At 42.5% G+C, this 22,108-nt stretch overlaps 4 non-coding genes across 4 annotated transcripts; all 4 read right to left on the bottom strand.

Annotated features, from left to right (window-relative positions):
• Nucleotides 1-3,012: 3,012 nt before the first annotated feature.
• On the bottom strand, nucleotides 3,013-3,085 carry trnak-uuu (transfer RNA lysine (anticodon UUU)). The gene has a single exon. It is a non-coding gene; the product is annotated as a tRNA-Lys (tRNA).
• Nucleotides 3,086-7,540: 4,455 nt separating this feature from the next.
• Nucleotides 7,541-7,622, bottom strand: trnal-uag (transfer RNA leucine (anticodon UAG)). The gene has a single exon. It is a non-coding gene; the product is annotated as a tRNA-Leu (tRNA).
• Nucleotides 7,623-11,294: 3,672 nt separating this feature from the next.
• Nucleotides 11,295-11,382, bottom strand: trnay-gua (transfer RNA tyrosine (anticodon GUA)). Its single transcript is given in 2 exon segments — nucleotides 11,295-11,330; nucleotides 11,346-11,382. It is a non-coding gene; the product is annotated as a tRNA-Tyr (tRNA).
• Nucleotides 11,383-12,726: 1,344 nt separating this feature from the next.
• On the bottom strand, nucleotides 12,727-12,782 carry LOC148665721 (U7 small nuclear RNA). The gene has a single exon (XR_015938950.1). It is a non-coding gene; the product is annotated as a U7 small nuclear RNA (small nuclear RNA).
• Between the last annotated feature and the right edge of the window lie 9,326 nt (nucleotides 12,783-22,108).

Here is a 22,108-nt window from a genome sequence, read left to right as displayed (position 1 = left end):
GAAAATGCTAAAGAGCCTGAAAACTTTGAACATTTAAGTTTGCGTGCTTTATATACTGTATATTCTTTACTATACTTTACTTTACATACGTGGGGTGGAGCAGTGGCTCTGTGGCTCAGGATCTGCGCCTGTGGTTGGAAGGTTGCTCGTTCAAATCCCTCTGCCAGCAGAGGAATCCTACTCCACTGGGCTCCTGAGCAAGGCCGTTAACCCCAACTGCTCCAGGGCACCATACAATGGCAGATCCTGTGCTCTGACCCCAGGCTCTCTCCTTATCTGTGTGTCTCATGGAGAGCAAGCTGGGGTATGCAAAAAGATCATTCCTAATGCAATAAATTGTAAAGGGATAATAAAGTGATGTTATGATTATTATTCCTTACAGCAGAGCAAACAAATTGTTACAAAAAACACCAGCTAATGTCCACCAGCGGAATTAACATTAATATACTGTAAAGTGCTGTTACTTGGGAGTGTTAATCTACAGATAAATTAAACAAATGGCATTTATAGCTCTAAAGAGGTTGACATAGACGTCTGTAACAGATCTTTTCAGTTCATTGCTGTTCCTCTGACTTGGTGAGCCTTTGGAATTTTAAAAGCGTTTTGCTTGCCTCTCATGTGGTCTGTGTACCAGTCCATTAAGAGCCGCACTATCACTGTGTCGTGTGTGGTCCTACAGAACTACACAGCTATCTACTGGAGTCGTCTTCTGTCCACTGCAGTTGAGAACAGATTTAATACGGAGCTGTGCAGAAATTTCTGCAGCAAATATCGCTGCAGAACTAGCCCGTGCACAACAACGAAGAGAAAAAGAAATACCACAGGGTCGCCCATAAGAGGGAAAAATAGATATCAATTGTTCAAACAATTATTCTCATGTCTCATGTTATTTTTCTTGCCATAAGAACAGTGGGATTGCTCAACTGTATTGTTCCCCAAATGGTTGAATAATAATAATAATAATGATAATAATACTGGTGGTAGCTGATGGTTCTTGTCCGTGGCCGAGTGACCTGTGCGAATAAAGTATGTTGATTTATTCTCCTCAAGGCATCGCTTTAGCAATTCAAAGAGCGTCGGTTTTAACCCATTCAGTGCTTATTTCAACTTACGCCATGTTCCTTTTTCTAGGTCTTCAAATAGTTTACAATGTAGAGGTATCTTTAGTAATAAGAAAAAAGCTGCACCTCGGAGATCCATCTCACAAAAGCAGATTTCTTAAAGTGCACTTATGAGCTGTAGAATCTGAAGGAGTTCTCTCTCCTGGATATTAAACATGCAGATAATGAAATCAGTGATTTATGATTTTTGCAACCTTCCAATAAATACATCTAAAACATGTAACAAACCCATTGTGCAGCTCCAGTGGTGCAGTTGGTCAGTGCATCGTACTTATATCGCAGTACATTGTAAAGTCATGCTGAGGTTGTGAGTTCAAGCCTGCGGCAGTTCTGCCTGTGATTTCAGCTGCAGAAACTTTCTGTTGGATTTAGGTTGGTTCTTCTGTTACTTTTTCCGCTCGATGGAGCTTTATTAATGCAGGCACACCTGCTTCCTCTGCATTTGATTTTATCGCTGCTCACAAACCAACATACTGCAGACACCTCTGATACTGTCACTGCTTGTGGGCCACGTGTTCCTGCTGTCAGCCTGCTATACCATGCTCATGCGTGTCTAGAAACATTACTGCTCTAGTACAAGAGCGAAAGACTAAACGAAATCGCACCCACTTTGAAAAAATCACGTTTGACAAACCATAGGATGACAAGAATGGGATTCTTTGGTTGTTTGAGTACATAAATCAAAGACACTGTGTTCAGCATATTCACATCAGGCACTCGGACAGAGATAAACCCAGAGAAATTCTTCTCACATTTTAATCTGTAACTGCAGGATTCAACAAATTGTTAATTATCTCAACTTCACTTACAATTTTTAAACAATTTACAAAGCCCACAGTGAATGACATTTGGTTCCGGCACACATCAGTTGCTTGGAATATCATTGTAATATTTAATTTGCTTTCCCGTCACACCACTTTTATTAATAATGAAGTTTATCAATACACGTTTGTTTAAAACATGTCATTTATTATTGATACAGTTTCATTCTGTCTTTATTAGGAGCTGTATCACAGCTAATGCATGTAAAGCCTTAAGTATGTGATAGTGAGAGTTCAGTTATCCCAGGGTGTGATGAGAACTGAAATTTAGTAAATACATATTTTAATAGAGTGTAAATCTTCAAAGTGTTCTGTCACTTCAAAAGCAGATTACAGGAGCAGGGATTGAACCCACATAGACATTTGCTTATTGAGCTTAAGTCCAACACCTTAGCCACTCAGCCATCCCTAAAAACAATTCCAGCTCTCTGTTACACAGTTCATTGAATATATTTGTTCATTGAATTTATTAATTTAATATATTTGTTATATTTGTGAATGGAATGGGACTGTACACTGGTGGTTCCCAGGGGAAAACAGGGTTATTGAGCCATTGGGTATTCTGAGAATAAATTGGGTGGGTGAATGTAACCGTGTGGTAAAGTAAAACAGTCTTCTTAGATGAAGCCCTACAGATGCAGCCCCTGAAAGTGTATAAGACTTAAAATTTATAGTACTGCTGACACACATGGAGCCTCTGCATCAGACCGAAATAGCAATGTGTTCGCTTAATTGTGCTGAGGATCTCCTCATGAATCTGTCTCATTCATCAGTGGAAATAGAAGCCATCACTGTAAACTTGGACGTGATGTTCCACAGTGTGCCTTTCCTCTTGTTGTATTCAAGAGTACTCACTGTGTGAGCTCCTCACTGCGTTTCCTTTTCTTTTCCTGTGATTTTCTACGTGGAGTGTGGTGACAAAATAGTCTTGAACATTTTCGGTTTGTGAAAGGAAACACTAAAGAAAATACAAGTGATTAACTTTTAAAATATCGACAGTACAGCTAGAAGAGTGGAAGATAAAATACGATTTATAATTAAATTCACAATACACTTAAGGAAAACACAAACGCCCGAACAGGGACTTGAACCCTGGACCCTCAGATTAAAAGTCTGATGCTCTACCGACTGAGCTATCCAGGCTCTGGATGGTGAATGATACTGTCGTGATCCTCGCAAGTCACATGTCTCTTCTTGTGCCGAAGCGCAGTCATACAGTACCTGACCCGTCTGGAATATCTACTGACAGACTTTATCCAGAAGCAACGGCACCACTCCCAGTAGAATGAGTGAGAAATACAGCATGACATGGGGAGGTAAGGGGCTCCCACAATTCATCTTTCCTCACATTACTGATTTTTTCAATAGCATTTTGACCTTTTTTCACATTCAGATTTTTTCGCATTTAATAAGATCTTTTAATCAACAACATTAAGAACGAAAACAAATGGAACATTTTTTGGAACAACAATTAAAAAAAACTTTCAATGCCTTGGTTCTATAAGTGTGCACACTTTTGTTAAAATTCAATAAATAGTGTAAGAAAACCGGCTCAGGGACGCCAAATATGTAATCATAGTGGCTCTCTGAAGGCACCAGTTCTGTAGGGTTTGGGCATTTACTGAGACAATTATTAATTGTAGCAGTAAATCACAAAGTTGATTCTTTTGATGGCTTTAGAATCCAACCATGCGACATAACTCAAACAACGCACACACACAGGTACTAATACATGAGGATACATTTATTAATACATAGAATATGCATATAAACCTAACAGATCTTATCGAGAGGGTTATCAGAATACAAAAGGTATATTCGGTCAGTTACAAAGAGTTACACATATCAAGAGGACATACGTTCAGTATATCATTCATTAAGACCGTTTCATAAATGAACTTGGTTATAACTTCTACATTAGATACTCAAAACAAGTACATAACTCTTAGGAATTAAATTGATATCAACTGGTTGGGATAACAATTGAATTCTCGAGCAGTAATGCAATGAAGTTGAATACTCATCCAATCTCTGGGGATTCAGATCTCCTGCGGACTCAAAGAAACAGTTGGAGGCTGTTGCTGTCCAATCAGCGCTCTCTGGCTGCGTGCCAGGCTGTGCTGTGCAGCTTGTGACGGTGCGCTGCTGATGCTCATTGTTGGTTTTAACTAGCAAAGTTGTGCACAGGAGAAAAGATGACTGTGGGTCCCAGCAAGTCAGGAAGAGGACCGGTTCGTTCCTGATGAAGAGCTAGTTCTGAATAGTGATTCAGCTGTCCACAGGTCCGACCTGTCCACGACGCCTGCTGCTGGTAACTCTCTGGCAACCTCCACTCTAGACTCTTAGAACAAAGGAAAGTTCTGGCACTCGGACACACTGGCCGTTCCGTGGTTGTCCGGGCTAAGTCTCAGGATGGTCAGGAGGCACGCTGCGAGAATGTCCTGCCCTTGGGAGCCTTCTGCTCCTGGGCCGTCCTGCCCTGGAATTCTCCTTTGAATTCCCTTTAGAACAGTCCACTGAATTCTCCTGAATCCCTTCTGAATCTCACCGAATCTTCCAGGCTCTCTGTGTTGCCTGTTTTTACCTGGAGGAACTTCAGCTCATTGATTGGCTGAAAGTTCCATGGGCATCAGAGTCCCACGTGGGTTACTCGGCCCTACCAGTCCCTGATTGGTTGATCAAGGTGAGATATGAGTCACTTACCCCTGACACTTAGTAATGCAGTCCAGATGTCCATCTGGCACTCCCTAGACAGATAGGCGCCAATGGATGACCATTGATCATGACAGCCAGGCTTAGCTAAATGCATCCCCCTTTGGGAGCTGTCCTTATCAAACCTTAAATCAGCTTGCATGAATAGTTTCTCTGTGGCTGCACCACAGAGATGAACAGAGAAATGGGGCCTCATTTGGGAAGCTCAGAAACACTTAATTCTGCCTTATTATTAAGCCTCGCCGCTACAATAGTCTATCAGCAGCAAGAAATTATTCCGAAAGTAAGATTTTTTTATATTATAAACTGTAAGACACGAAGAGAGTTTACAGGTCGTATCCTTCGCTTTGTCTTTTAAATTAAGCGTTCGGGATTCAAACCTGTGTTCGGACTGTTGTGTTTCTTGAATTTCTTGTAATCATCAAATGTCGTTGTTTGGTCCATCAGTTTTTTTCTCAGTTGTACAATGGAATTCGCGCAGTTTTCAGCTCAGTGTGGAGTCCAGAGGGAGGACTCGCTCACTGAATGATCTCTCAAGAAATCCCGGGTGAGATTCAAAAGGTGTCTTCTTCAACAGCCACGACACGTCTGAAGACCTCTGGATTTCCTGAATATGACATAAAATTAGTTCAAATCATTTGGTAGTTAACAGAACTAAATGCTTTAGAGGTACATTTAAAACAGCAGAGCAACACCGTAGCACTTCGAGTGTGCCTGAGTTTAATTGTGTGAACTTGGCTCTCTATGAACATGAGCAAAGAGTTCACATTCAACAGAAGATTGCAATGTGAGCACAGAAATATAAAGCACCTGGAGATGCCGGGACCTCATACATGCAAAGCATGTCCTCTACCACTGAGGTATATCCCCAACAGACTTATTAACAGAACTGAGATGTGCTGATGCTCTCTGAACACAATCCACCACTAACGAAGGATGCCTGCAGTTTCCCACTTTTGTGTTTCCTCTACTACAGAGTAAATTCATAGGAATGAAGAAATAAGGAAGGAAAAATAACCGCATCGAAGCTTCCAGAGATTGGTTAAAATGAATCTGTTATTTTTATATCCAGTCACACGGGCGACGATGATTGATTTATCGACGGGGAGTGCTTTTTTACCTCCTCACTCGACTACCTTGATTAAACTACGCATAGAACAACAGCAGTACAGATGATTTTCATGGACCGACTTGTTTTGTACAACTCGAGTGATAAAGTCCTGTCTGCAAATATTGTAGAAGAACGAAAAAGGGCGAAACAACGCTCCAACCACAGGATTGGTAACAGGAAGGATCATGTTATTTAATATGTCCTTTGGAGATGCCTTGTCAACGCACACAGGCGTTAGAGCAGGACAAATAATTGATAGTGGTGTTTGTAAACAATCATGAAACATGTTATTTCTAAACCAGGAAGAAAGGAGCAGACTTAAACTTTAAGAGACAGAAACAACACCTTATCACAGCTCACATTAATTAAAATGACATCACAATAAAAGAACGGAGTCTTGAGTGAATCAAATTAGTTTTCATTGGACGTCTGTCTCTTCATAACTTTGTAGGTGAGAGGGAGGATTGCGGAAATGTGCCGGTGTTTCTCAGAAGTGAGTTGGTGGTATAGGTGCCTTCTAAATAATTGAGCCGGGTTTGAATCCCGGTAAGTGCATCCCCAAATCTTTTCAAGAAAATCTGTGATCCGGTAACATATCTTTTGAAACTAGCATTCAAGGTAGGATACGTGTTCTTAAATACCAAAAAACTCTATAAGGAAAAAGCAGATCTCTGTACACAAGACAGCAGTGCGATCTTAGAATTCCTGTGTTGTTGACGGATACAGACTCCTTCTCAGAGGTCTTTGCTCACCAAATAACTTTGCAGCTGAGGAAGAGCACCCCGGAAAATACCAAACACAACCAGCGAGCGTGTTGGTTGCTCTTGCTCTTAATGCAAGGAGCTGTTTTTTTTAATCATTATTAACCAAAAACAGCAGCACAGGTAGGTCGCATTTGTGATTATGTCACTTCTCTGCTTCAGCAAGGTCAATAAAAGACTCTGAAAGTAGTAAAGCAAAACTGAACTCAAAATCATATTAGGAATTCTGAGCGAAATATCCATACAGGTAATCCAATAAGAATGTTGAAATATTTGAATATCATCTCTCTATATATTTCGCTGCTTTTTACCAGGAGTAAAACTATTGGATTGAAGGAATGCTAACCGCTGGGTTAAAATGTATAGTTGTTATTTGGAGAAATCTGTAAACTCGTGATCTTATGTTTTAAAAGACAGCACAGGAAAAAACGACAGTGCTGATTATTTTCCGGAGGCGGAGCACTGATGACCTATCCGAGCTGATTGATAAAGCCCACCCAGTGGATACTCTAGCAGAACGTCAAAGAACATTCACCTCTGTATCCAAAGAAACCACAGGAACAACATCAGGAAGCACAATCAATTCCCCTTTTAAATCTTTCCTGTAAGGTATGCTATGTGAATTCATTAAGTTAATCCTCTGATCTCTTTTGATCACGAACAAAGTACTTCTAATGGAGCCCTATGTTCAAAGATTTAATAAGCTTTACCCCTGCCAACGATTCGGCGTGAAGAATTAAAAGTTTCACAGACAAAAGCAGCTCACCACCATAGCCAATATTAAATTTACTTGCCGGTACACTATCATGTGCACTGCCTCAAAAGTGATCTCGGCAGATGTTGTTCCCTACATAAAGCTGAACGTGCCAAAGAGAATTTCTGTTGAGAAAACAAAATATTTTTTCTGCCTTGATGTTAAGCCTGTCTTTTAGAAAGTCTATCTCTAAACACCTCCCGCAGCCTAACAAAAAGCGCTTTTACTGATCGTATTGCAGGTCTTAAAACGCTAACATTTGGCAGCGGTGGGATTCGAACCCACGCCCCCAGAGAGACTGGAGCCTAAATCCAGCGCCTTAAACCGGTCGGCCACGCTACCTTCCTCCCTGCCTATCTTCCTCACATTCCTGGCTTGGAAAATGCCGGGGGCTTCAGCTCTTGTCGTCGGATCTAATGATATCATGACATGTGGAAGTGACTGCACCTTCATCTTCCGAGATGCTTTCAATAGCACAAATGCTACTTTCACCGGCACAAACATAGCAATAACGAAAGAGGTGGGTTTCATCCTTTGTGCTGTTTGTAGGGGCGCAACTCTATGTCGATCTACTGACTTGAAGAGAAAAAATCAAAATCCTCGGCTATTACTGTTGCTTTTTTCATAGTTTCTTTAAATCCTTCATTTGAACATAGATTTTGAAGGATATTGATGATAATACCACATAAATTGTGGTTTTCTTGTGATCGCCAATTTTTTTTCAAATACCAGCCTTTTTTACAGTTCCTTGCGTGTTTCACAAGGTATAATAGCCCCCCTCGCATCCTCAGCTAACATATTTTAAAATTACAATAGATTATACAGCATGCATGTTTACATTTATATTAAAATTAAAGTAAATATACCAGAATACATACAGTGCTAACCCAATAATTCTTGTCAGGTTCTCTAACAAATCTGCGTTGTTATTTTAACATGTTTCAGCTGAGGGTGCAACAGGAGTATAAATGAATTTTCCCGCCAGCCGTTCAAAGACCAAATTCCATGAGTGAACATTATTTTCTCAGAGGTTGCCGGTATTGGACTTTGCCGGTGGTAATGAATTATGTCCACAACTGTTGTAGTAGTTCCTTCTTGAAATTTGACACGTGCAAAGCACTCGTAATATCATAGGTGTTAAAGTTTGCTGAGTCTATTCGAGTCATGGTGTGTATCCCTGCCTATCATTGGGAGACGGGTAGCTTTTTTACACTCAGATTCCAATCTTCAATGCTTTGTGTGAGAGCTTACATAACTTTCATTTTCTCACATTTTCTGACGACTGTTCCAAAGGGGCACCCTGTCAATTCCGAATACTTTTCAAAAATCTGCCTGCATGTTTGATTATTGTCATTTCATTTCGAAAAAGTTCAATATTGATCATAACTAAAGAAAATAATGATCACGAACAAAAAAGGGATAAAGATGCGAGTCGATCTTGAATCACAGCTGGGTGACACGGTCTTCTGTTCTGATATGGTTGTACGAGAAACAGGAGGCGTCGCCAATCTCCTATAGAACATGAGTTGAATCAGGAGTGAGACATTTTGTATACTCGTGCATATGTCAACGCCTGACCTACATCGTAAAACTAACATTACGTTGTCAGAGACATTCATTTATATACAAACAAGAGACAGACCAAGTAATAATTCTACATTAGTTCAGGTGGGTAAACCTGAACTAACTAACTAATAAACCTATTAATAATTCTACATTAACGTGTCCTACACTGATCAGACTAATTGACATGGTCTGATTCAGAGCCTGTGCAGTTCGTGCTAATTACAACAAGGACAGTTCTGAACCCTCATCACCGAACTGAGCACAAGTTCAGCTGTTCTCCAGTTATGTTACGCATGGTTTTTCATTGCAATTGAGTTCAGAGCTGGAGCTGAACTCCAGACAGTACAGTGTTTTGGGTAAGTTGTCGAAATTCGCATGAGGCTGCAGACAACTTACCTAAAGTGTGTTCTATAGCTTTCAGGTGGAGTTCATTTATATAAAAGAATGTAAGTGGTATAAACGAAACAAGCCAGACGGCAGTCCAACCTACAGTATAATTTTCTGATGGAAGTCCTGACGTGTTATTCATTACGCCACTGACCCTGCTATTGTAGTGCTAAAATAAAACACGTTCTCTACATTTATGTCTGTTTAAAAATCACTATCTAAAAAAGACAAAGGGTTTGTGTGTCGCGCTAAAATTCCGCTTCATTTCGAATGCAAATAAAAACCATTTTGTTCCAAGAAATCATAAATTTGTCACATTCTTCATACTACTAATAAGTATACGAATAAATACTCGGAAGAAGCCGCTCAGGTATTAGAGAGATTTAAAATCGGATCGGAGGATTTAGAGTCCAGACTGCAAACCAACAGCTGACACAGGTCTTTTATAGAACCGTTTTGATTTCCTCTACTTTGTCCCCGTGACGTCATTGTCCTGCTCACAGCCGAGCCCGACACACATCTGGTTTCTGTCGCTGGGCGCATACCCTGCGGTCCATGCGGGTCCTAATACCCCAGTACAATGACGGGGACACTAAACTGTAAACAGCTGCCGTCCTTCGGCTGAGACGTAAAACCGAGGTCCTGTGATCATTCAGGAGAATGGTGGTGGTGGAGGGGAGTCCCCATTACCTGTAAAGCGCATTGAGTGGAGTATCCAGAACAGCGCTATATAAGTGTAAGCAATAATAATGATGATGATGATTATTATTATTATTATAATGTAAAATGCAATAAAAAAAATCAAACTTTGATTCAAAATAGATTAATGTAAAAACTGATAAAGCTAATGCTTTTTTCAGGGCTATATCTACTTTTTTTTTTTAAACCGAAGTCTGTCGCGATTGTGAGAGTTAGAGAATGTCTTCCAGCGGGTGCCTTCATATCATGAGCGTCAGTCTCGCCCGTAGCTGCGAGAAGGTTAAAAGCGCACAAGTGATCTGTAGACGATGTTCGGGGAAGAAATAATTCTGTTTTCAGCAAAGGGAGTGAGAATGAGCTCAGCCCGGCTCCCAGCAGAATCCATTCTGGTTTGGTTACTGTTAGACTGTGCGTCTGAGGCTCTTTGGATCGCAACGTAAAAAAAAAACAATTGTTCACATCGTGTGACTTCCACGACAGGAAGGAAAGATATCACTTTAAAAAATCAGAACTGAAGATTTGGATCCTGGGCCTCAACTTAAAAATAAACAGAGTTTAACGACAGGAAATTGATTCCAGTTGTCAGATCACGTATACGCATACCTTAGCTTTGTGCAACAACCTGAAACTTTTAGGTACCATAAATAATATTATTGCTAAACATATGCCATTCTAATTTGCAAGCGACCAGAATATAGAATACGAATTTTTGTATAAAAATGCATTAAGTCCTGTTCTACACCTGCGTGCTTTGGAAGCGCTGGCCTAGCTGTATCAAAATATCAGATTGTGTTTCTGCAACATTTCGTGCATAGTACGCCATTTTATCTAAAACAGTCACAACGAGGGCTTTACATGCAGTCTGGGGTATTTTCCCCTTTTATATTTTTGCCACTTTATATCGAACCTGTTATACTCCCAGAAGTGCACAGTAGCTTGTACTTAATAAAAATGTACAATTCACCGCTGGTATAAACAGATGTGTGCCGTGTTTGCCTTTGTAAGCATTTGTTTAAAAAATAAGTTCACAATACGATAAAAACACAGAAAGCACAAACTTTATAATACAACGATACAAAATCAATACCAAATCATTATGCCAATTAAGTAACTATCCTTTGAAAACAGAGAACACCTTTATATCTACAAAAAACTTGACATTTGTCTGTATTTTTGAATTACAAAGCAGACAGTGTAGTCCCTTAATTCAAAGATCAGATCTTGGCCAAAACAAGACAATCAGACGTGGGCTGAATTCGGAACAGGAACCTTTGCTTAGTCGATTATTGAGCTTTTGATCAATGTCTGAATAAAACTGATTCGCTTTTTTAACTCTTTGATTAAATTACACGAAAAGCACCTTCCTTCGAGCCGGAATCGAACCAGCAACCTAAGGATTCCCTGTTAACTCCACTACAGTCCTCCGCTCTACCAACTGAGCTATCGAAGGGATGCTGTGGCATTGCTTTCTGGCACATACTGCCTAATGAAGTAAAATGTGAAATGGGTGATTTAAATCCCACTTCGACATCAAGTTTCCAACTCGTTTCCTTAGTCTCATTAACTTGAATTTAAGCCACGAACCAGGATTCTACTGTATAAACTTCCAGGGATATTACAAAATGTTTGATGGGGCATCAATCATTCCAGGCGGAAATTGATTCCTTTTTTTTCTCGAGGGATCATATTAAACATTTCATTAGTCTCGAGAGGAGGATCACCATGAGACACAAAACAAACAGTTTCTTTCTGTCTTTATTAGAAAGTAGCGTTTGTGCTACATTAATAATATTTTCAAATAAATAAAGAAGTTGTAAATTTTAAAAATTTATATTTGAATCGAAATGTGGTTTTGAGTTAAATATTAGCGTGTTCATGTAATTAGTTTGTGTTTGTCATTAATATATATATATATTGCCATGTTACTAGAATTTGTAACTGAAGTTTACTAGTTGTGTTTTTTATAATGATTAGACATTTGAATACAATATTGTATATAATGTATAATTTGAACTACATATTGTTAAGGTGTGAATAATTGTATATTTTAATAATACATTTCTAAAACAAATCATTGGCTTTATTTACTAGTTTCCACACCTATAAAAATCTTTCTTTGATGTATAATAGAAATCAAAGAAAGTTGTCTATTATACATCAAAGATGAGCAGTGTGTGTCGTGTTCACAGCTGATAACTAGAAGATGCCTGGAAGAGGCAAAGGCGGAAAGGGACTTGGGAAAGGAGGCGCTAAGCGTCACCATAAGGTTCTCCGTGACAACATCCAGGGAATCACCAAACCCGCCATCCGCCGCCTGGCTCGCTGTGGGGGAGTGAAGCGGATCTCCGGGCTGATCTACGAGGAGACCCATGGGGTGCTGAAGGTGTTCCTGGAGAACGTCATCCGCGACGCCGTCACCTACACCGAGCATGCCAAGAGGAAGACCGTCACCGCCATGGACGTGGTGTACGCGCTGAAGCGCCAGGGCCGCACCCTGTACGGCTTCGGAGGCTAAACAGGAGCGGAGCTTCACTACCGGACCCCGACGTATAAACCCAAGTGACCCAGTGACATTTGTCACTGCTGAGGTTGCTTTATGGGTCTATTTTCTATACTGTGCTGATCAATTGGAAATCAAATTGCAAAAAAGACCCGTTCCCACACCTAAGGTCAAATATTAGGAATCAAAACTGCTCAAGATTTCCAAGTGCAAGATCTTTTTATTCATAAAAGACCCTATTTATGTTGTATGAGAAATATTAATATTAATACAGAATCTTTTTTCACCAAATAAATGGGCTTCCTGACTTCAGAAAGCCTTCTAGACAAATACTAAAAGAGCAAAAATTCAATTTGGTAAATGAAATGAAAACAAATACCCTACCAAACAGGCAGTACAGGCCATTCAGGATGATAATACAAAACCATTTATAATTCAACAAATAAAACCTGTCAACTGGTAATCACCACTTATCATAAAAAATAAGTAGCAATACACAGTAGGGGACTCTTGGGTGCAAGTTAAATCCATGCAAGAAGGGGGTTTAGTGTTATATTTCCAAATCAGATATGCAAATGAGAGATCTGGCCCAGCCAATCTCAAAGCTCCCTTGGTCTGGAATGGAGCTGCTCCCCTCTTCTAGTTATTCACACTGGAGTTAGGTTACATATTAGCACATTTCATCTAACAGTTGCTGCAGAAACAAAAACGTAAACAAATGACCTGGAATGTGACCACACCTATTAGAATGTAGTTCAACAGATAACTTGTAAACCTTGTCATAAGATTTTTTTTGTTCTACAAAATATACTTTATTCCGCAAAAAAAAACATCTCAAAAGGAACATCTCACACATATTAACACTCCATGTAATAAAAAACAACGGCGGAACGGAGATTGATTGCATTGGTGAAGGAGGTGTCCCTCGGCACCGCATCCGTCGCACTTTTTGGCTGCCCGGCAGGTTTTTGCCAGGTGCCCCTCTTTGTTACAGCTGTGACATCTGACGATGTCACACGTGTTCTCCTTGTGGCCGGACTGTCTGCACTTCTTGCAGAAATCCGGCATCCTGGGGTAGTAAAGGTACCCCCTGTCGGCTCCGATGTTGAAGCGGGCTGGGGGGTGCTGGAAACCGTCGACGCCCTCTAGGTCCTCTTTCAGGAGGACTCGGTACTGGCGTTTGCCGTACCAGACGCCGCAACTGTCCCTGATCTCCATCGGTTTGCCCACCACAGTTACATACCTCCCTAGGAACGCTGTTACCAGTTCCATTGGTACGTAGGGGTTGTATGTGAGGACTGTGATGGTCCTCTGGTTTGTCTTCCTCATAGGCTCCGGCCTGAAATCAGAGAAACGGGGGTGCTTACCTTTTTCTCTGATCATTTTCGTTGCCTTTTCATATGAGGTGACCGTGGCCATGTAGGCCTCCATGTATCTCTCTGCCTTGTTGTCTTGCAGGCAGTAGAGATCTCCGGCCACCAACTGCAGGATCCCTCTCAGGAAGGTAATGAAAAAGGATTTCGCAGTTGGCATCGTCTCTGTTTTCTTGGTCCAGTGGAACCGGATCAGTGTCTTCTTGTCTGCCATCTGGAAAGGAGAAAAAAGAAAAAAGGAGAGAAAGAGAGAGAGAGCAAGGTCCTGTGGAGAGGAGGGTTTAGCTGCTAAAGGAGCAGCGAGTGAGCCCTGGACTTTGTCCTTGTGGGCAAAGCCCAGCTAGGTGCAGGCGCAGGAGGAGAGAGAGAGAGGGAGCGGATAGTACTTCTGAGTCTCGAGGAAGAAAGTAAGCATTGGGGGCAGGCCACGAGTACCTACTCCCAGCCAAGAGGCCAAGGAGGTAGAGAGAGAGAGAGAGGGAGCGGATAGCGCTTCCGAGTCTTGAGGAAGAAAGCAAGCACCGCGGGCAGGCCAAGAGTACCTACTCCCAGCCAAGAGGCCAAGGAGGTGGAGCAAGAGAAAGGGGGAGGGGAGAGGAGAGAGCAGAGAGAGAGAACGTTGCTGCCGGATCCCACCCAGCTCAACTGCTGCTTGGCCTTAACCCCCTAGGCTCAACCTAGGGCGATACCAGCTCAAGCACTCCTCAGGATCTTCGATCGCCTTCTAGAACTTTGGAAAGACAAGAACTGCGGGCATGCCACTTGAACTTGATCTTAGCCAAAAGGCCGATAAAATTTGATTCCAGCTCACTGGCCTTGCAAAACTTAGTTCAAGACTTTAAACTCTCACACACATATAGATGTATATATCCCACAACATGGTCAGGGAGGAATAGCAGCTCCAGAATTGACTATTGCTTTGTCTCAGAGAGAGTGAAAGTTGTTGGGGTCACACTTCAGCCTGTCTTCTTCTCAGATCATCAGGCTTTAGGGTGTAGAGTGGAACTCCAGGGCAGGACTGTCTTTGGCCCAGGCCTCTGGAAACTCAACACAAAGCTGCTAGAGAACGAGGGGGTAGTATCCCGCTACAAGGAGAAACTATCACAGTGGCTGTCCTTGCAGTGTCTGTACGGGTCAGTAGGAGAGTGGTGGGAGGAGGTGAAGGTGAGGACAAAGGCCTTTTTCATGGCTGAGGGAAGGAAGGCTGCTGCCAGATGGAGAGGAGTGCTAGCCAGGAAACAGAGGCAGCTGCAGCGTCTCTACACGATGCTGCACAGTGGCTTCAATGTGCTTGAGGATATCACCCTTTTAAAAAAGGACATCCGGAGCATAGTCGAAGAAAGCAGTCGAGGAGTGCTGTTAAGAAGCAGAGGTCAGTTCTTGGAAGAAATTGAGAAGTGTACTCGCTTCTTTTTCAGGAAAGTGGTAGGCTCCAAGTCTGTCATGGAAAGTGTAGTTGATGAGGAGGGAAGAGAGAGTACAGAGCTGAGTGCTATCCTCTCCTGCATCGAGGCCTTCTTGTCACGGACGTCCAAAGGGACTAACCGTGGGGAGCAGGAGTGCGGAAAAAGACCCATATGCGTAGCGGCGAGACGGGAAAAAGGCCCGGGCTCATTAGTGCAAAGGGTTCAGGAATGCCGTATAGAAACCTGTGCCCTCAGGGAGCGGACGTGGGGCGCCCTGGTGCTAGGCGGGTCTCAGGACATCCGAACGTCAGTGCTGAGCGAGGACAGAGTGCAAGACCCGGAAATATATAGCCCAAGGGAAAGAGAGGGACAGGAAGGACAGCAGACCAGGAACTAGGGACAGGACAGAGAAGGACCGCCCTCTGGCTGCAGAGGGCGTGACACTTCTACTCAAGACTGTACAGCTCTACAGAGGTAAAGGATGAAGAAATTCATTTTTTTACCTCAAAGCTAGAAAACGTTTTCAGTGAAGAAGATAGGGAAGTACTTGAGAGGGATTTGACAGTAGAAGAGCTGAGACAGGCTATGGAGAGCTTACAGAAGGGGAAAACTCCGGGTGCTGACAGGCTCCCTAAAGGGCGTCTGCTTTTACTACTTGCACGAATGAAGGCAAAAAAAAGCCAATCGATGTGAACGAACGGCGCTTTAAAGAGGAGTACTGCCTGACTGGATCGTTGATGAACGACAGAGGCCACTCCGACCTCTTCTCGGTTTTCTTCAATGACTTACTAAGGATCTTCTTCACATTCGCCCATGCAGGGGAAGCCAGTTACACCAAAGCAAACGCAGGAAAGTGCATTTCAAGCAGAGACCAGGAGAGACTTGTTTACACCGAGAGTGGGCGGAGAATGGAACAATGCGCCCAGCCCTGTTGCTGGAGCCGATTCTTGATGAGATCTTGGGCTCACTAAGAAGCCCCCGCTGGATGCTAATCTTTCTGTTGTTCTTGCAGGTCCTGCACTGCATTTGAGCCAACAGAGCTCGTCCTGGTCTGTCGGCACAGCCCAATTGCGAATGATCTGCTCTGTGTACAGAAGGAACGTGCGTTTGGTACAAGAGTGCATGAAGGCACCGGAAATACATAGGCAACAAATGACCGGTCGCTCAAGACCTCTGTGAAGTACAGGAGCGTGCAAAACGATGCTGTTTCCGCCCAGTCTCGAACCGTGGACTTTTCAGGTGTTAGGCTGACGTGACAGCCTCTACACTACGGAAACCAGCAGGGACTGCTGCTGGTGTCTCGCTTGCATTTCAGGCTGAGAAAGGGAAGCGTCACTTTAGGAAGGGGGTGCTGCAGAGAGGAACAGAGGGCTCCATGAAACAAAACGCTGAAACCCGGGATCGAACCAGGGACCTTTAAATCTTCAGTCTAACACTCTCCACACCCACCTGCTCCAGCCTTCCTGTGTTGCGGCATGAGCGCACCAAGAGGAGCGGGAGAGTGTTGCAGGAACGTCACTCAGAAGGAAAGCCACCCAGGTGAGCCCTCTGAGCTATATCCAGCGCATCTTCCTCGCATGGACTCCTGCCTGCGACGGGCAGGAAACAATTAGCAAGAACAGAACGACACCCCATGGGTGTCTCATGACCGCACCTTAGGTTGTGACACGTGCAGGTGTGAGGGGTTGCCGGGCTACTTTGGAGCAGAGCTTGGGCGGAGGGGGGGCGGGAAAGCAGACAAAGAGGTGACACCTCAAGGTCTGCACGATCACAGCTCTCCGCCAACCCAGGCTTCCGCTCGATAAGCTACTGGACACACCCGCCCCTCCTCACACAGACCGTGGAAAAGCCCCCGAGTGGGAGGGCTCTCTCTTCCTCCCAGGAGCCCTTGGACACGACGCACAGACAGGGCGCGGGGAGCTGCCGCCTGCAAAGACGGCTCCAGGCAGGACTCCACTCCGCAGGAGCCGCAGAGCAGAGCAGAGGAGATGGGGGCAGCTTAGCTCCTGTGCAGAGACCTGAGCTGTTGTTGCTGCGGACGCTGTCTTTTCTGTTCTCGGGGTAGGACATCAGGAAGCACATTGAAGCGCTGCGACATGCACTGTACAGATCCCGCCACTACTGGGCCCGATTTCCCCGGATCGAAACCGGGCTGAAACAGGCCTGTTTCGTTTGTTGCCACGCACACTGTTTGGGGATTCGCCTAGCGCTGTGATCGAAAAGACCCACTCACCTCTTAGTGTGGCGGAATCTGCACAGTGGATGTCGCAGCGCATCCTGCTTTCACTTCAATGCACATCCTGATGTACCCCGGTCTCCCGCGTGACAGGTGGGGATACTCGCCACTATACTAACGAGGAAGACATCGCTCTCTGCTTAGTGTGCAAAACACTTACTTGCAGCATTGTGGGTGCTGTGGTTTAAATGCTATTGGTTTATGAACAGAATACCCCTATCCCAGTGCATTGTGCCACATTAAATAAACGCACGAGAAAAAGAGATTCAGAACGCAAAGCTGTGTCAGTGTTCTGTGTAAAAAATCGGTTTGAACATCATGGGAGCTGTTTTTAATAAGCTGCTGAGTAAAGAATATTTTAATCTTCCTGCTGTCAGTAGTATTGTGCATATAGTTGACTCTTACCTGAATGAAAACAGGACGTAAAGAAAGGGTTTCAGAATTCAGACAAAGCTTTATTCGCGTGCTTACAGTCTGAGTAATTGGAGACTGCACTATTCTGTTACCTATAGTCATATACGGGTTTTTCGCATGAAGCCGTATTGAACAGCATTTCTCGCGTTGTGATCTTGTGTATACAGCGGTCCCCCAGGTTCCAGTTAGTGCGTAATTACGCATCGATGAAAAACTGGAGGTTTAAAAAAAGATAATTAGCTCACTGATACTTTGATGTAAAGGCTGTGGAAATATCCACATGTCGTGGTCTTTAAAATGTATTTGGTTTGAAGGCGTTCTGTGCTTCCGTTGCGAAGATATGGACAAAAGAATATTCGTGATTGGTCAAAAAATGTCATATAAACGAAAAAGTAAAGGCTGAGAAAGCATTCACAATGTATTTTATACACAAAGCAAGTATTCTCGCGATTCTAAGAGGTTTCGTGTAAACGCTACAGGCGTGCCAAAATCGTTTTCGAACTTCAAGCTAACTTTACTCCGGTCTGGTACCGTAGGTCACGTAGGTTAAAATCCCAGTCATGTTTTTTTTTCTATCTTGTGGTACATAACGTACCATTTCAGACTATCACAAAGGGCTTGATTTCGTTGAATGCATGTATTCATTTCCTTTCTGGAAAACTTGTATTTCAAGAAATTCACACAGCTTGCGAGAAATGAAATTCAATTCTTGATTATCAGTGCAGAAGAAATATTACTAGCTTAACCTGAAAGTTGTGATGCGAGACACGGACCCACCATTCCATCTGTGCGGCGCGTTCGGTTGTTCACTGAAAGGTTGGTGGTTCGAGTCCACCCAGAGACGTGTTTCTTATGTGATGTAAACATTGTCTTCGCAAAGGTCGATTGGATTTCTCAGCGAAACCTTAACCATTTTAATATTTGCAGGAAATGCGAGTGCTTAACAGGTGTCAGAATCACCGGGAAATGTCCAATTACTGTATGCCCAACATCGCAACTCCCCAGAAAACCATATTCACCCAAGAAAAAGTCGAGTCGTCATTTATACCCCCGTTGCATCCTCTGCTGAAATATTTTAAAAATACAATGCAGAATTGTTTAAGAACATGCAAGCATTGTTACATTAGCACCGTGCATTTGGACTTCGATATTTTGACATATTTACCTTAATTTTAAACATAAATACTGTACAATCTATTGTAATTTTGTTGTACTATTAAAATATGTTAGCTGAGGATGCAAAGGGGTGAAAGGGAAAGGTCAGAGGGTGTAGTAACACCAAGGTTAGGATTGGTGGAGGTGATAAGGGTGTTGATGGTTTTTCTCTGTAGAGGATTTTGAGTTTTTTTTCCTTCTCTGAAGTGAGAAACTGGAAGAGTTGGGAGTTGAGGGATCTGATGAGGTTAGTTATGTAAGGAAGTTGATGTGGAGCTGTTAGCTGTAAAAACTCCTTAATGTCTTTGATGTTGTCATCAGCGATAAACTGCACTCAGCAAAGATAAAAAGAAAATTATCTTTGCTTACTGCCCTGTCTTTCTCACACCTAAAGAAGGCTCCACAGCCGAAACATTGTGATTCTTTTCTTCTCTTTTCAGCAGGAATAGTCCTTTACTTGTTCCTTTGCAGCCTACGCATGCTGACGCAGCTACCCACCCGATATCTAACATTCTATAATCACAACTATGAATGTCCACTTTGGGTATTTTTTCCATGCTTATTTATTATTATTATTATTTATTCTGTCATTGAAGCATATTTTATGTCATACTGAAGTGTCATAATCACTGAAAAAATATTTTTTTCATTTAGAAAGTCAGAAAATGATAAATCACTAGGAATTGCATTTAGCCTGTTCTGATCTAGATTTTCTATATACTTTAACATGCCATGTTCACAATGTCACAACTCAGAAATGAAACAGTGAAGTGTTGTAATTACAAATGTACATAGCGTCGGTACATTGAGATGTTTTGGTAATGAGGAAGGAGGGACATGCAATGTTCACAGGGTCAAATTTATAAAACGCAAAAGTAAAATTTCTTGTATTTCGGGATTATGAGAGCCTGTTACATTTTGTCTCACACCTCAGTGTCAGAATTTTGAGACATTTTTATCACCAGGGGTAGGTTCATAGCAATAAGCAGAAAGTGCGATCATCCTTTGCTCATCCTCGGTTAACCATATATTCTCATATGCCATGTTCTGAATGTCTCATTTAAAACTGCTATATTAAAATTAAGACTTTTTTATGATCAGAAGGCAAGGTTGTGGTAAATATGCATAAAGTGCAAGTGAACTTGTTTTGCCTTTGTCTTGTTATTGTGAGTTTTGAAAATTGGTTTTCGATTTTCTGAAATGTGTTTCACACAAAAATGCAATTTGGATGGTCACTACTTATATATTCCCCTTAATTGAGGATATGTACAGTAATCCATCCCGATTAGTACTTTTAAAAATTACTGTAGAGAGCCATCAGAAAGGGAATGAAAACTTGCATTAAACAAAATCAAGCTGCATGTAATCATCCATAGTGATACATTTTGTAAGACAAGACAGGAAGAAAGACACTGGTGGGATTTGAACGCAGAATCTCCTGTTTAATAGGAAAACACTTTAACCAAATCAGCCAAGATGCTGTCAGAGTATTAACATCATGTCTGCATCAGTGATTACAGCTGACTATCGCTGGAGGACAGTTCACTGTGAACAAGTCAGCCTGCATAATGAGGGGGAAGAGACTGACCTCTGTGATGCACTATAGAGTTACACTAACCTTCTATCCAACTGTTCTATGCTGCATTCTACCCTAGTGGTAAATATTGGTTTCCGTGCGTGTAATATTCCTTTTTTTGTCAAATATTATCAAGCACAAATTTTGCTGTTGAAAATAAGCCTAGTGGTTTTCAATGTTGTGATCCTTTTCCCCCAGTGTCACCCAAATTGATACATTGTGCTTTGGCAATTCTTCAGGCTATATTTTTTAGAGGAGCTCAGTTGAATTAGTTTGCGTATATATAGTATTTATTTTCCCCTTAATCCTTTAAAACATATTACATTTTCAAAACATTGTATCTTTCTTCCTACTAATTGTAGCGGCAATGCTTGTTAATAAGACAGAATTAAGTGTTGCTGTGCTTTCCCAAATGAGGCCCCATCTCTCTCTTCAAGCTATTCATGCAGGCTGATTTATAGATGTTTTCTTTTGATAAGGGACAGCTCCCAAATTGGGATGCATTTAGCTAAGCCTAGCTATCATGATCAATGGGCATCCATTGGCGCCTATCTGTCTAGGGAGTGCCAGATGAACATCTGGACTGCATTCCTAAGTGTCAGGAGTAAGTGACTCATATCTCATCTCGATCAACCAATCAGGGACTGGTAGGGCTGAGTAACCCACGTGGGATTCTGATGCCCATGGAACTTTCAGCCAATGAACAAGCTGAAGTTCCTCCAGGTAAAAACAGGCAACACAGAGCTCCAAGACTATTCCAAAGGGAATTCAAAGGAGAATTCCAGGGGTGTGAGACAATTCCAGGGTGGGACGGCCCAGGAGCAGAAAGGCTCCCAAGGGCAGGACATTCTCGCAGCACGCCTCCTGACCATTCTGAGACTCAGCCCGGACAACCACGGAATGGCCAGTGTGTCTGAGTGCCAGAACTTTCCTTTGTTCTAAGAGTCTAGAGCGGAGGTTGCCAGAGAGTAACCAGCAGCAGGCCTCGTGAACAGGTCGGAGCTGTGGACAGCTGAACCACTATTCAGAACTAGCTCTTCATCAGGAACGAAACGGTCCTCTTCCTGACTTGCTGGGACTCACAGTCATCTTTTCTCCTGTGTGCAAACTTTGCTAGTTAAAGCCAACACTAACTAGCCGGTCAGTGAGCATCAGCAGTGCACCATCGCAAGCAGCACAGCACAGCCTGGCCCCTAGCCAGACAGCATGGATTGGACAGCAACAGCCTGCAACTGTTTCTTTGTGCCCGCAGGAGATCTGAATCCCCAGTGATTGGATGAGTATTCAACTTCAATGCATTACAGCTTGAGAATTCAATTGTTATCCCAACCAGTTGATATTAATTTAATTCCTAAGAGTTATGTTCTTGTTTTGAGTATCTAATGTAGAAGTTGTAACCAAGTTCAATTACAAAATGGTCTAAATGAATGATATATACTGTATGGGTGACAGGGCCTTCTGCTGTTATGCCCCCAACCTCTGGAACTCACTACCCAAGGATAGCAGAGTCACCTTG

This window comes from Lepisosteus platostomus, chromosome 5 (assembly GCF_059453375.1).
Source record: "Lepisosteus platostomus isolate fLepPlt1 chromosome 5, fLepPlt1.hap1, whole genome shotgun sequence".
Classification (NCBI taxonomy): Eukaryota; Metazoa; Chordata; class Actinopteri; order Semionotiformes; family Lepisosteidae; genus Lepisosteus; species Lepisosteus platostomus.
Note: the sequence above shows the minus strand (reverse complement) of the source record. Positions and strands in the feature narration are given on the sequence as shown.